Source organism: Pavona decussata, unplaced genomic scaffold, assembly GCF_977016875.1.
Source record: "Pavona decussata unplaced genomic scaffold, jaPavDecu1.1 SCAFFOLD_2, whole genome shotgun sequence".
Taxonomy (NCBI): Eukaryota; Metazoa; Cnidaria; class Anthozoa; order Scleractinia; family Agariciidae; genus Pavona; species Pavona decussata.
This window is the reverse complement of record NW_028145426.1, coordinates 2,567,501-2,582,877: the sequence shown is the minus strand read 5'-3', so window position 1 is coordinate 2,582,877 and position 15,377 is coordinate 2,567,501. Positions and strand designations below refer to the sequence as shown.

General features: G+C 40.0%; 3 pseudogenes; 1 reads left to right on the top strand and 2 right to left on the bottom strand.

Annotated features, from left to right (window-relative positions):
* Positions 1–206: 206 nt before the first annotated feature.
* On the bottom strand, positions 207–1,935 carry LOC146490011 (uncharacterized; annotated as a pseudogene).
* A 1,571-nt stretch (positions 1,936–3,506) lies between these two features.
* On the bottom strand, positions 3,507–8,754 carry LOC146490010 (uncharacterized; annotated as a pseudogene).
* A 2,083-nt stretch (positions 8,755–10,837) lies between these two features.
* On the top strand, positions 10,838–12,477 carry LOC146490009 (uncharacterized; annotated as a pseudogene).
* Positions 12,478–15,377: the final 2,900 nt, after the last annotated feature.

Below are 15,377 nucleotides of genomic sequence, written 5' to 3'. Positions count from 1 at the left end.
GGGCCTTTGACAGGTTTAATTTTTGACTATTACTTGACAGTATTTTACTGGGAACTGTTCCTCGTCTTACCGTGGCATGGTTTGGCCCTGCATGCAAAAAGTCACAACGTTTCGACCTCCCCGAGGCCATTTTCAAGTGCGAGTAAAATATAAAAACTATAGCATAAATATATTACAAGCAGTTAAAAATCGGTAAGAATGACATGAACGCTAAAATGTGACAAAACATGTCAATGATAAATATTTATAAAGTTAAAAAAAGAACATAAAACAATGAAGCAATAATGAGGCTTGTTAGGAACTGATCTAAACAAATAATTTAGCGCGGATGGAATCACACTGTTTGTTTAGTGATGGTTTCAGTTCTTTGATAAAAAGCATTTAGAAAAAAAGCCAATCAAGTTTGCTCTGACACTTTCTTAAAATTTCAAAACTTTGCGCAATGTCATTTGGGGACATATTGTGCTGCTCCCTCAGGTGGTTTCCAATTGCCGATCCTTATGTTCCTCAATTCGCTGGTGAAGGTGTTGGCACGTGTACCGACATAACCTGCATCGCACAGGCTACACTGAAAATGATACACAGCGCATTGTTGATTTACAAGGGGTGGCTTGTCTTCTGTCACTTTTATTTCATCCTTGATCTTCCGACTTATGTACACCGGGCTGATATCCACATTGATCTTCCGATTGAGGTCTCCAAGTTGTCTGCACACTGTGTTTGCAGATTTCTGATCTTTGAATGGCAGTACAATTCTGATTGGGGCTTCTTGCTTCTCAGGAACTTGCTGTTGGGTGTGTGAATCCTGAGACACTTTTGAATCAATGAATTAACGGATGGTAGACTGCACAAGTTTGTGTGGGTAGCAAAGTCGGGAAAAGGTCTGTTTGAGGTGTTGACATTCCTGATGAAAAAGCTTCCACGTAGATGAGAACTTAAATGCACGGTTGAGCATGGTATTCAGCAATGACCGCTCATATCTACCGTCCACGTGGCTGTGGTAATGTAACGGTAGCCCAGTGTCCGTTGGCTTCCTGTACACCTTCATGTCTAACTGGCATCCATTCCCAGAAAGGGGAGCCTGCCGTTTTCTTCAAGCTCCTTTGTAAAATCGATAGAAGGATGACTGTTGTTCAATGTCGTTAGGAACTCAGAGGCTGTTTCAAAATCAGGCATTGCGCCAAGCGTATCATCTACATAGCATTTGTAAAAGGCAGGCATCTTGTTTTGGGTTTCTAGCTGTTTCCCGATGTTACACATTAATGCATTAGCCATGAGAGGTCCCAGTGGCGAACCCATAGCAACACCGTCCACCTGTTCATACAGGTTTTCTTCGAATTGAAAAAGCTGATTTTGGTTGCAATTCTCAACAGCTCTATTAAATCCGACTTTGTGATGTTGAGATCGTGTTCCTTGTTGAACCAGTCGTTTCTAAAGGCTCTTCCTACGATGCTCTCGATGGTTTCATCTACTGGTACATTGGTGAATAGTGAGGATACGTCATACGACACTAAGATGTCATGCTCGTTGATTTTCATCTCCTGGAGTTCGTCAGCGAACTGGAATATGTCAATAATGGTGGGGTCATTGGCGGACAATGGTTTCAGCTATTCGTCCAGCCACTTTGCAAGCTTCTAATTATATGTTCCTGTAGGAGACAGTATGAGATGCATGGCTAGCTCCTTCTTGTGAGTTTTGGGTAGACCGTGGAGATGGGCAAGTCTCAAACCCTTCTGGATTACTGAGTCAGCAATGGTTTAGGGCAAGATCCTTTGCACATCCGAGGATAATTCCTTCTCTTTCCGAAGTAATGGATGGTAATGCTTCAGAGGTCTTCCTTGTGTTCTTGGTCTCTCAAGACTTATGGGTGCAAACTTTGCCTCAACGTTAACAGAACGCCTTCAACAGACCCACATAGTCAGATTTGTCCATCACCACTACTCTTGAGCCTTTATCAAGTTTGGTAACAACGACGTCATTTCTTTTCTTAAGTTGACTTTTTGCTCTCAACATTGCTTTTGGTGGTGCTGGTCCTTTGCGTTCACTGTAATTAAGGGCAATAGCTCGTAATGTTGCCACTCCTAATTTTTTATTATCGCTGCTGATCTTCGGTTCTAGTTTCCAGTAAGCCTTTTCAAAGGTTGCTTGGATTTCTCTTGGTGATATTCGTTGTGGGAGAGCAAAGTTAAGACCTCGACACAATACCAGCTTTTGGAAGAAGGACAGCCTGTAGGATGATAAGTTCTTGACGTTCTCATCGATGTTCGTATCGGCCACAAAACCATTTTAAAATTTATAATCAAAATAGATAATTTATTTGCTTTATTGATTGCAGGGATATTGCAGACAGTGTATGACTTTAAATTTCTAGTTTTATAGAAAGTGCTCAGTAATAAGTTCAGGCAGCGCTGTGTTGCACAAGCTAAATAATATACTAATAACAAGCCTCAAGTGGAAAGGTATTGAAAACTGCAGTTCAAAGTAGGCAACCTTTACATAACCAATAGAATCCTAGACTTTTGATCTGCACCGTGGTTATAAATACACAAGCAAAACTTGTGCCAAACATAATGCCTTGCCATTCTTACAAGAAGCTCATTGTTACCTGAAGAGCAACTCAGAAATCAAGCCTTTCCTGGTAACTGATGAGATCCAAGGAAAGATCGAAACCATGGTCTTACCTATTCATTTAATGGCGCACTTAAAACAGAGTCAGCAGACTGGCATAAACGAATGTCGGTCGTTTTGCCTGCAAGTCATTTCGCCTACACCGAAGTCAATTCCCCTACAAACTAACAAATAAATAAATAAATAGCCGATACAAGTGTTGCCAGATTGTTTGCCCGTGAGACAAATAAATTACCGATACAAGTGGTGCCTGATTGTTTGCCCGCGAGGTAAGATTTTGGTGGGAGAACTGCGAGGAGAATGTGGAGGAGACGCTTTTTTGTGTTCGAAAATTAAAAGCTTCGCAATTTCACTAGCCATCAATGACTAAACAATTTGTCAAACTTTTTATTTAGCAATTTAAGTGCCAAACCAAAAAATTTATATGGACAATTTATTTAATGCGTGACTGGTGATTTTTAAAAGATATGCTCCAATTTAACGGGGACTTTCAACTGAAAGACTTTGATGGGATGCAGGACCTGGTTATGCAATGGAGGAATTCATGAGCATATAAAGCTTACTTGGCTTCATACTTTAATAGCTATTTTATGTTGGTTTGTATATTAATTAACCTTGTTATCAACAGCAGTTAATGTGAAACCTAAAATTACTCTAACAATTTCTCTAAAAATATAAATCCTAATAGAATACAATACAATTCTACATTTACCATGTATCACTTACCGTTAAAACGTCTAACATCCCACAGGTCGAATGTTTTAGCTGAAAGAGATCTAAACTTTGCTCGCTGGATCCTTATAAGCATTTTTACGGACATTAATCGCATTCGTAACGCTGTCAGGCGGGCCTCTTCATGAAGAAGACCAATCATTACAAGGCTTCTGATAGAGTGCGATAAAAAAATGGAAATTATGCGATTTTTTCATGGCAAATTATGCGATAAGAAGGAACTATTATGCGGAAAATTATGCAAATTATGCGATTTTTTCTGGAGCTTTTTTATGCATATTTTACTAGGTTTCAGAGGAAGAAAACCACTTTTATGCTGTTCAAACGACAATTAGAACATAAAGGAACAATAATTTAGCATCTACGTATATGCATACTTGTAAATTGGAGTAAAACAGGTTAGTATAAGTGTTTTTTGCACGCGCTGATTTCCTGGTTAAACTCTACATGTATTTGTAGAATTTGCTATTTACCTCCCAGCAATTTTTGGTGTAACATTGCAAAACTGTTGAAGTACATATAGCTGGCAGAAACTATTAATTATTAATAAATTGCCCCGTTTTCAGTTCATGGATTTCCAATGTTTACTTTTTAGGTTCATATGAGTTATGAAAGGAAATATAGACAATAGTCAAAACATAGATCACATTTGTAGTTATCTTAATATCAACAATACTTCATTTTATTGTATTGATAGCTCTTAAACACCTCATCCTCACACCAAAAAATTATCTTCACAACCAATATTATTAATAATAAATAAGCTGACCATAAACTATTTGAATGTTTGAAATTATTATATTTCAAGCAAAAAGGGAGCTTTTATTATAACCCCAGGCCAGTGGATTTCCCTTGCCTGACTGTCAAATTCACAGTTTATCTAATTTTGTAGTTAAAAGTTTAAATATAAGATTATCATCTTGGATTCAACAGGGGAATTGTGAAAACCGAATTTCTTTGCACTCTGTTTGTAAACAAATTCTCAAAACAATTTGTATATTTTGTTTAAAATGCAGGGCTTATTGCACCATCATGCAAACTAATTGTTTCTTATTATTTTTAACGTGTCGCATCTATATAATTATATGTTTTCTGTGAGAGGATCTGCCTTAACAGATAGGCCATCCCGTGACAAACAGAACAAATTAAAGTAACTAGAACAAAACAGACTGTGGACATAATAACAAAAATATGCAACAAAGGAAGCTTGTCTCCCTTGATAATCATTACGGTTTGTAAAGGGCGTGATTTGATTTAAGATACACATTATAAACAGTTGACAATAACATTTGTAACCATTGCTTTTGTTACACAGGTAATTTGCACTGCGGGAGGCAGAATTAATATGGCCGCCATGTGTGAAACGGACTACGTAAACAGACTCCTTTGGTAGATTCATGAAATCTCTGTGCTATTGCACTAGTCATGAAAGCTTACAAGCAGATAGAACGTCAAATGTCCATTAAAACTGGCTGCTCTTTAAATAGATTATTCTTTATATGACCACTTCCCTAAAAACTACTTGTACATCATGAGATTAATTATTGCCCCTACTAATACACCTAAACAGAAGCAAAGGAATGCTCATTTCAACCAATATTCCATATTCAACTTGTGCTGCTCTCTCTCTGGCTTGGTTGTGCGGGGGGAATCACATGCAAATGTTCAGAGAAGCAGTCAAGCCTATAGCACATGCACAGAAATCTGTGTATTCATCTTTACATGTATCTTGGTATCTATGTTTTGATTTCTATCAATTTCAATTATTAATTTGCATGCACATGAATGATATGGTATTAAATAAAATAATTTCTATATTCACATGTGTTGAACCTGTACATGTACACATTTCTCAAAATAATGTCAATTATTAAGTTCCTTTTCTGCTTTTCCGTAACCACTGGTACACGTGTTCCACTTCACTTGATTGTGGAAAAGTGAAAGGTCCAGCACCAACAATGACAACAGGGCCAAAGAAGACACATGAACTGTGAACTCTGTCAATATCATCTCGTCTTGGCCAGTAGAATTCCCTTTCACCACTGGAAACAGTTGAGTGCAGGAACTTGAAATTGATGAAAGCACCATCAGGACTTTCCAGGGCACGTCCAAAATAGTACATTTTCTGGTACTCAACAGCATAATACTTGTTCCCCTGAATACATGTAGAAGGCTGTGTAAAGCTATCCAGCTTTTGCTCATGTAGTTCCAAAATCATGTGACGTCTGAAGGTATGGACAGAGTTGGTGTTAGGAACTGATGGCTGGAGTACTAAGGATCTTGCAAAAAAGCAGAAAAATACACCACAATCGAAGCTGTTCGGCTGTTGTGGGACATCCTTTGGTGTGTTTGTTGCAAACAGCCAATGCTTGTAGTCTCCACATCTTTTCAATGGCATGCTGTGTAGTTGGCTTTGTAAATGACCCTGCCTTGCTATCCAAAACAATAATTTTCTTTTCTCTAGGAAGAACAGCAAGAAGGAACCAATGCTTGCTCTGGCCAGGGTTACAAGGAACCAGCATCACATCTTGCTCCATTAAATGGGCTTTTCCTTTTACCAGCTCTTGCAGTGGACCTTGACTGAACCCCTTCTCAAATGACTCCCACCCGAAAAGTTCTACTTTCATACCATTGGAAATTCCCTCATTTGCAATGAGGTGCAAATAAGCTTCAATGGCAAAGTTAGTAAGGTAATTGTCCTCATCATATGGTTTGCAACCATATAATCTTTAAATATCTTGGTCATCAAGAACACTTCTTCCCTTGAATTTGACAGACCCATTTAGCAGGCAGCTTAGAAGTGGTTCTCTGTGTTCTGCAAAAACACAAGCTGATTCCTTGTTGACTTTCTGGGCTGTACTTTGATGCAATCCATAATGTACCCTCACGGCTGGTGCACACTGCAGGGTGTTAGTGGAAAGCTGGCTTTCTGCATCAGCATTGTTTTCCTTTTTGTGATCAGCAGCATCCAGATACTTGTCTAGTGATGTCCTGAATTGCTTTCCAGGAGGGACACTTGTTTTCTTCTTCTTTGGCACTGTTTTGGTGTCTTCTTGATCTGCCACATCAGTGATCTTTCTCTTGCTTTCTTTTGAACTGGTGTCGTTGTTGGAACCTCAGGAACCTCAGGCTGTTGGCGTTGTTCTTGGACAACCTTGAACACCCTAGGAAAGCCACTTGCTTCGCCCAACACTGGGCATTTCTTTTCAGGAATGACTTTCGCTGTTTCCTTCGTCACATTAGGGCTGTTTTGTGGGTTGTCCTGCTTTTCCTTTTCTTGCACAATTGAAGATTGCATGCGAAGGTTCCAATTCAAGAAGTGGAAAGCTCTGATGGTGCTTTCATCGAGTGATCTTCGTTTCTCATCAAGGATGTCATTGTAGGCTGAAAACGACCGTTCCACATCATAAGACCCGACAGTCGTTGTAGAGTAGCATGATGCTATCTTGTAAAGCTCAGGGAGATTGCTTGCCTTAGACTTCCAAAACAAAGTCAAGTCAATGTTTCCATCTTTACTTTGTTTGACAGCATGGGGACCAATGTTGTTTACGTACAGTTCCCATTCATCCTTTGAAACAGCTTCAAAACCAGGGATGCTATCAATGGAATTGAAGACATGATCCACATCAATAAGATTTCTTGGATCGAGCACTTGAACTTGAAGAAACTTGGACGCTGGTTGGGCCCCATCCACAACATACTTGGACAGTATGGAATGGGCAGCAGAGAAGGCTGAACTGAACAGGCAAACCAGTTCTTTCTTTTCATTGTATGTGAAATTAATATCCTTCCTTTCAAAACAAAAGGCAACATCTTCCTCTTCTAAGTTGGTGTTCACATTGAGATAGTGGAGTAGGCTCTGCATCTTTCCATGGGCCTGTGTGACATTTGGCACTCTCTCCTGAAAATAGTTCAGGTATACCATGAGGGTGGGCGCTTTCACTTTTAAGAATGCCAGTTGAGCATGAAGCCTCTTCATAAAGCTTTCATCCTTGTACATTTCTTCCAATCTGAGAAGAGAATTGCTCGACACAGATCTTCCACGATTGAGCTCTTCTTGGATGAAATCCATGAATAGGAAGTAGTGCTCAGCATGGTACAATGCAGAATCAAACCAGGCGCTCCAGGTTTTTGTTGTCGGGTTTGGTGGCATGGTGACTCTCTCTCCTGGATTTAAGGCATTTTGAAGAAATTTCATGAAGCGACTTTTTCTTCCACTTGGCACAAAGAAGAGATTGCAAAAGCACTTCACAAATTCACTGACTTCGTTGAAGCCTTTCTTAAAATCGGAGGCCACCAGATTCACGATGTGGCTATGACATGTGATGTGTATGCAATCAGGAAATAAACATGAAAAGGTGTCGCAAAAGGCCTTTTTCATGTATGCCACATTGTCAGAATTAAAAATGCGGACGTCGTCATACTCAATGCCATACTCATGCACAGTTTTCACTATTGCCTGGGACACTGTTCTGTTGTTGGTCGCAACTAGAAAGTGTGAATCGAGGAGCCATGCTACAGAATTTCCATTGGGGGAAAGTTCGTCAAAATCAAGACAAACGGCCATAACATCAAGCACATACCTTCCTTCATCATCGCTGAGTTCGTCCACAATCAACGCCACTCGTTTATTTTTGACCATCTCCTTCAGCTTAGCTTTTTCTGTCTGATAAACATCGAACAGGTAGTAATCGCGCAGCTGCGAGCATTTAGGGATGGCTCCTCCATTAGCAACTCGGGTGTGGAGAAATTTTCGCATCAGCGGGTTATCAGACTTGTGCAAGGGATTGTTGGCGGCCGTGCATATTCTGATCCACTCCTGGCAAATCTTGACCTTCTCGACTTGTGCAGTAGTTTTGCAATTCAAAACAGTTTTCAAAGTTTTCTGCTTGCTGCATTGGTTTTTTTCAACGTTCTGCTTGTGCGATACCGAGTCTAGATGCCTGTCCACCACACTCTTCCGTAGATAGTCTATCACAACGTTGCAGGATGAACAGAACAGAAGACCATCATCCACGTGAAAGGTACCTTCTGGGTATTTTCTTGCCCTCTCCTTTGCAGTTATATTTACTGGAAGGCGCGAGCTTTTCTTTTCTGTCGAAGACACAACCGCCGTTTTAACAACAAACTTATCCATGAAGACGTAGTTTCGCATTCGACAAAGGCAGCTACATGATTTGGCTGTCTTGAAGCGCTTTTCCCGGTTTGTTTTTCGCTGATACTTACAACACGAGTATAGATATCATATGTCATCTGTCATGAATATATATCAGCAATTCTGATTTGTCAACTCACAGAAAAGGATTGTTTTTGCCGTACCAATAGGCAATGGCTTTAGAATTAAATTTAATACCAGGCCCCGACCGCGTAAACTCGCAAATAACGCCTTGGACATCGATCTTAACAACATCGAAGGTTGAAAGGTTTCTGAAGTTTTTGAAAGGTAAAATCACCTTGAAATGACGTGTATCTTCGGATTAATTTTCACCATGTGCAATACCTTCAAATCGATTAAGCTTCTGGTGGTTGAATGTTAGAAGGATGGTCTATAGATTCCTGTAAAAATTTCTTTGGGCAAATGATTAAGAGCGATACGAGAGCTTTTCAAAAACTGTAAAAAATGCAAATATTTTGACCCTCCACAGTAAACTTTGAAGTTGAAGGTCAGACATAAATTTTAGTTCGCGCACATGTCATAACTCATATTAGGTGAAACTAATCACACAGAAAAGCATTTCGAAATGTTGTAACCTGATAATATGCTTAAACGACATGTCCAAAGGCCATTTAAGCGTGATTCTCTGCTCGTTCGTTGCATACGTTTGAACCATGTTGGTAACATCCGATGTACACCGCGGAACTGTCGATGTATAAATTCAGTGGTTGAATACAAGTCTTTGATCAACTTTCGGCACATTTCATCAAGACTACATCTTCTTCGACGGCTTAGTCATTTGTGAAGTATTGCTTGGTTTGTAGTGCACGAAAATATTACATCTGATCGCTGCTAGCTGATTGAATGGCAAAAAATGTCGCCGTGCACTGCAGGCAGCCGTTTGTTCGTCACACAATACAATGTCATGGACATTTTAGGGGGTGGAGGAGGGTGAAAATGCGAAAAATGCTTGATTACTGAACATGTACATACCCAAGGCAACAACAACAACAACAACAACAGTTAAGATAGTAATACCTTTAGTTACGTTCTTTTTCCCTTTTCCCGAGGGGGGGGGGGAAGGATGGGGGTGGGATTAGATTTTACAAAACAGTATCAGTAGACGTATTGATGAAGATCACTACATCCTTTAGCTAACCCTTTCAATTTTTTAATACAATAGATCCTAGTATGAAACCAAAAACGAAGAGATAGGTCATGTATAGTTTTTTTTTTTTTAATTTTATTTTTTATTATTATCTTTTTTCATTCGGATGACCCCAAATATCGCATTTCCGGTATAAATGGTTGATAAATAGCAATGAAACAACGCACCCCTATGAGAAATATTGCCTTTCTTTTGTTTATTGAGGGAGTGGAACCCTCCGAGAACATTGCATAAGCCAATTTTTTGGTCCCTTCATATGCCCTGGCTGGGTGACCTGTGGCTTTATCTGCATGTTACTTCCTTGGGGGTGTTTTTCAAATACTATCAAATTTATGATGTCTAAATTAAACAATAGCTAATATAAAGTTCTTACTAAATTTAAAAATATAATTGCTAAAAAAATTCATTCGAATTTATGGTATGGCCATGGCCATTCGGGGTGTGAAAAAATCGCAAAATTTAATATTGTGGCTTCCTAAGTAAACAAACCCTAGTTGTGCTAGTTTCTTGGCGCTGTTTGTTTGCTTAGAGGCAGGGCATGAGTAAATTTTTAAAGTCAAGTTTATTACACTGAAAATGGAGGGTGGTTGTTCTTTCAAATCCCTTGTTGGTGGAGTTTGAGGTTGTGATGCTAAAGATCGAAATCGTGACCCTGAAATTGTTCCGCTACTGTCGTGTGATAAGAACATCGACAGACACAAGTCTCAGCATAAATTCACCGGGCCTGAAGATGAGGTTGATCTGATTTTATGTTGAGCGGCTAAGTTTACTAAAAGTAAAAGCTTGAGCTCAATGACGATATGTCCAAACCACTGATCAAAACTTGGAATAGGTTGGAGCAGAGGGTCCAGCACTAGGTGTAGGGTTCCGGAGCAAATTTTGAGCCATGGTAAAGGAAAAGGAGTGTGGCCGAAAGGTGAAAGAGGGCTGGGGGAAAAGGAGTCTGAGGTTATTTTACACAAGACTGGTTCGTTCGTACAAGTTGGGTCAGGTAAGTTTTATTTTTCATTATGTAGAGGTGTAAGTTGGGTTATCAATGCTAAACTAATTGGTATTTCTTCGTTATTCAGGTGTATGTAGGAAATGTAGAGAGAGGTTCAAAGATATGACAGATATTGAAGAGCATGATCCTTCGTATCCAATTTCACAAAATAATGGTAATTGATTCCAATTTCAATGATCAAATAGCAAGAATGACATTGGTGAGTGTACGGCACTTCATGTGACTTGAGAAATAAAACGTTACTACTTAATTTCATTAGGTCTGGTGGAATAAGTTGGGTAGATCAGGTTTCCCTTCCTATGTGCAAGAAACAACAGCAAACAAATGACATCATATTGAAGACGTCATCCCATGGTGTATGGCTTTTCAGCGACCACACCTTCCACTTGTTTATATCCTAAAAGAGGCCTAGGTTTCATTTTCTATTCATTACGTGTATATAACGCAATCCATGTCTAAGGAGGAAAGAAAATAACTAAAATACTTATGTGTACTGTCAGAGCAACCCGAACACAAGTAAAGGACTGGAGACGATTCTAATGAGCTTTGAAAATCTTTATTACACTCCTATAGACCCATACATACGGTCTTCCACGCATACAGAACTTTACAAATAAAGCTGCAGGCAAATTAAATGCATACCATTTGACCCTGAGCGTGTTTGTGTTACTAAAGTTAACACCTCGCTCAAATTTTTGGCACTTTGTAGTTAGTGGTGATTCTGAAAGCAATAAAGTTTGGAATTTTTTTATCTGTAGGATGATGACAAGGTAACCTTTAACCCTACCAGCGTAAGTCCAGTATCATCTCGGACACCAAAGAGCGTAATTTCGAATGTTGAAACACATCAAGTGTCTATCAACCGTCTGACGGTGCTAAAACTCCATCTGGAGATGACTGAAGTACGTAGCACTTCAAGAGACAAGCTTAATTAATTAATTTTTGACTTCCAGAGACATTAGCCCCATCCGTTACGGCATGATTACGCCCTGGGATGAAGCTGCAGCAAGAACAAAGTGGTTTCACGCATGTAAAGCAAGGCAGGTTGTCATTGCAGCTCTGGAAGAAGTAGCACCTCATAGCACAGAGATGTTGCTTAACTGCTTGCAGTCATCTTAAGAAGACGAACGGAACATAGTTTCTACGTTGATGGCAGTTCTTATTGAGTGCTATCAAAACGCAAGTCACTGGAACACGCGTAGACAGATACTGTCGATAATGCCTGATAAGGTCAGCTTTAAAGTAGTCAAAACGTGGATCCCGAATCTTTCCCGATACAGATACAACATCTCACATCACCATATCTTACTCCATGGTAGAGGCTCTGCTGTTCCTTTAGCTGAAAACACAAGAATGAGAATCGCCAGTAAACTTGACCACTTCTTGACATTCATCATCAGTCCGTACGGAATGCAAGATTTGCCATTCGGTGAGAAAACCTTGAAGTTGTCCTCAAACACCGAGATTAAGATCCCAAATGTCACGAGGACCATGATTCCCAAGCAGATTGTCCAGCAGTATCAGTGCTATTGCCATGAGACTGGCTTTGTTCCAATGAGTCGCCCTACACTCTGTAGGATAGTTTAAGTTTGCTCCGCGTCGGTGCGCAAGTCTTTGCAAGGACTTGACTATGTCTCAGCAGAGGGCGCAAAGGCCTTTGACGAATTGGTAGATGTCATTGACAGGCTAGGTGACAACTATGGCAATGGGCTCTCATGGGCGAAAGACCAAAGCAAGAAATTGAAGATGGCAAAACGCTATCTGAAAGGTGACTTTAAGGTAGGTCTATAATTCAATACAATGAATTTATATTTCACAGGTGTAATTCTTCGTACTAAGAGAGGATCGCAAGGGGTATCTTGGTACTGATGTCTTATCTTCGAATTATCTTCAGTAGCCTTGAAGAATAAGTTTGTTTTAGCATCCCTTTTTTTGTTTTGAAATAAGGCTCTATCGATTTGAGCTATTTTCTGACATCTCGAGAAAAAGTGAAGAATTTAGTTTTTTTAACGTTACTTGACGTCATTACATCATAATGAACAGTTAAAAACACTTTCTTGTAAAGCAAGCTACAGACTCTCAGGTAAAGGAATATTGCTCTCAAGTCTTAGTTACAACGGAAACCCCTTGGGGGTATGCATTTGCATGTACGGTACATTTCGAGGGTTATTCCCTGAAAAAGAAATGACTCGTATTGACTTAATAGTGACTACGTACTCAGATTCAGTTGTTTTAAATGTACATTTTCAAAACATCGTCAGTGAAAATACGTAGAATAAATTTCCCACCGTTACCATTCGATTGCAGGTACATGTACCACCAAGTTCTAGAGTTCCAGATCATTGTAGGGCCTACGCCCTCAGTTATCAGGGTTATCATACTGAAAGAGGCCAGCATTCAAAAAGCTCAATTTACTGCAATCACACCAAGGAGAAAATTATCCCAAACGCAGCATGAAGATGATCAATTGGGATCGGCTCTGGCAGAAGCTTCAGATAAGCAGAGTGACGAGGACAAAGAGTGTCAAGATAAACTGTTTTCATACAGTACCGCTCGAAACTATGGGACCATTTGCCGCGAATTTGCCTCGGTCGATTCGCGGTTTTGATCTGTGGTTTCACCTAGGCGAAACCTCGTCTAACCGCAATAAAAACCTCGGTTTCACCTAGGTTTTTGCGGTTGACTTAAGCCGCGGTGAAAGGCAGGACGCGGTTGGGTTTGAATAGGCTATTGTTCGCTTTGTTTTCATGTTCTTCGAGGACAATAAGCAAACTGTCAGGTTTTAGGTGTGATAAATTTCACGGAAGCGCACTCGCTCTCAAGGGAAATAATCAATTAAAGCGCTCTGTGAGCGAACTCGTGAATTAAACTGGTAACTGTAATAATATTTCGGATTATGCCAAAAATTATTTGCTTAACATGCAAAACAATTCATTAAACTTCACTCGCACAATTCCTTTCGATACGCGAAGCAACGCAAAGGTCAGTGAAAGCTCGAATGCCAGTCGACGAAAGAAGAGAGCGCTAGCTTCCAGGTCTTTTGGAAGGAATTACAATGGAACTAGTTGGGCATAAGGGAAAAGGCACTACTACTCCTGTTGTGGCTGAATAACAAACTGCAAGCGTCCAGGTTTCCTTCCAAGAATCGCCGTAAATTAACTTACTATAATTTTTTTCCGCGTTGTGTTGTTGCGGAATGAAACTTGATACACGTGAAGGAATTTGGTTGCCTAGCACGTGACTGAAATCTTCCCGGTGTTTTCATCATGGCACAGTCCTTTCTACGTCCAAACGATGGCTTCTCTCAACGTTTTAAAACATCGGAAGGGGCTTTTCAGTTTTGCTAAAGTTGCTGTTTTCGTTTTATCCAAAGTAAATATTAATAGAAATATGTTAGGCGTTGCGGTAATTTTCCGCGTTTGTGCTTGCTCCCAGTGAATCGATCTTACCACTCACACTCGATACCGAATCAAATCTATTACGAAGTTTTAGTTTTTCGAATCCGGATTACATTGGCAATACATTTGGAGAGATTTTCACTTTGTTTTTCTCCGCGTCCGTACTGAAATCCGATTGCATATTTTGAATTCAGCGTCGCTATTTCAATTGAACTTTGTTGTTCACTTTACATCAGTAGGAAGGGTTATCAGGAGGTTTATCAAACGAATAGAATATCTTTCTTGACTGTGTGGCGTAAACAGCAAGAATTAAACTGAAACTATGTCTTTAACTCTGTGATTATTGCCTGTAGCGTGACAAAAACTGAACATGCCTAAATGCAGAAAAAGAAACTTTTGTCAGTGACTGCCAAACGAATTGTTATCGGTCGTTCTGTTTCAGATTCGGTGAGTCTTTACAAATTCTTTTGTTTGAGGGCTTCTTTAGGATGAAAGGTGAGATAATGTTTGACAATACCCTGACAATAGTAATTAGTCATCATTGTATTTTTACCGAGGCATTGCCGCGTCTAATTCCCCGCGGCTTTCGGTTGCTTTCGTCTTTGCCGCGGTTGCGGTTTTCGTCCCACGGTGGTGAATTCGCGGCAATCACGTTCGGCAAAGACGAGGTTTTACCGCGTGCCAATAGTCCCATAGTTTCAAGCGGTACTGTATCCTCAAGAGGGATGTATAAAATCCTTTCAGAGATTTTCCTCCCTTCAACACCATCTTGACGTCGGAAGGCACAGCTATGTTCTAGAGAATGAAACGCTTTTTGATGAGGCAATGATGTCATATGCAACAAAGCTAGAACAGGGTATTGCCACTGTTGAGAATCCTGTAAAAGATATTGAAACACTGCAGACACTGGATTCCTGTTCATCGTTGCCAATGGACTGGGCTTTGAAATCCGCCAGTACTCAAAGAACCCGACTGACCGAAAGCCAGAAACAATACCTCACAGAAGTATTCCAAATCGGCAAACTCACTGGGCACAAAGCTGATCCTTGTAATGTGTCTAAGTCAATGAGAAAGGCCAGAAACGCAGATGGCTCCTGTAAACCTGTAAATTTGATACTTCAAGCTATCTTACATCTCAGCAAATTGCAAGTTTTTTCTCACGCCTTGCTGTAAAAAGAGTTGCTGCAGCAGAATCTCAGGACGAAGAAGGTGAACACCAGGAGAAGAGGGATATAATCCAAGAACAGAGTATACAAGATCTAAGCAACAAAGTCATGGCAGAAATGTCCATTC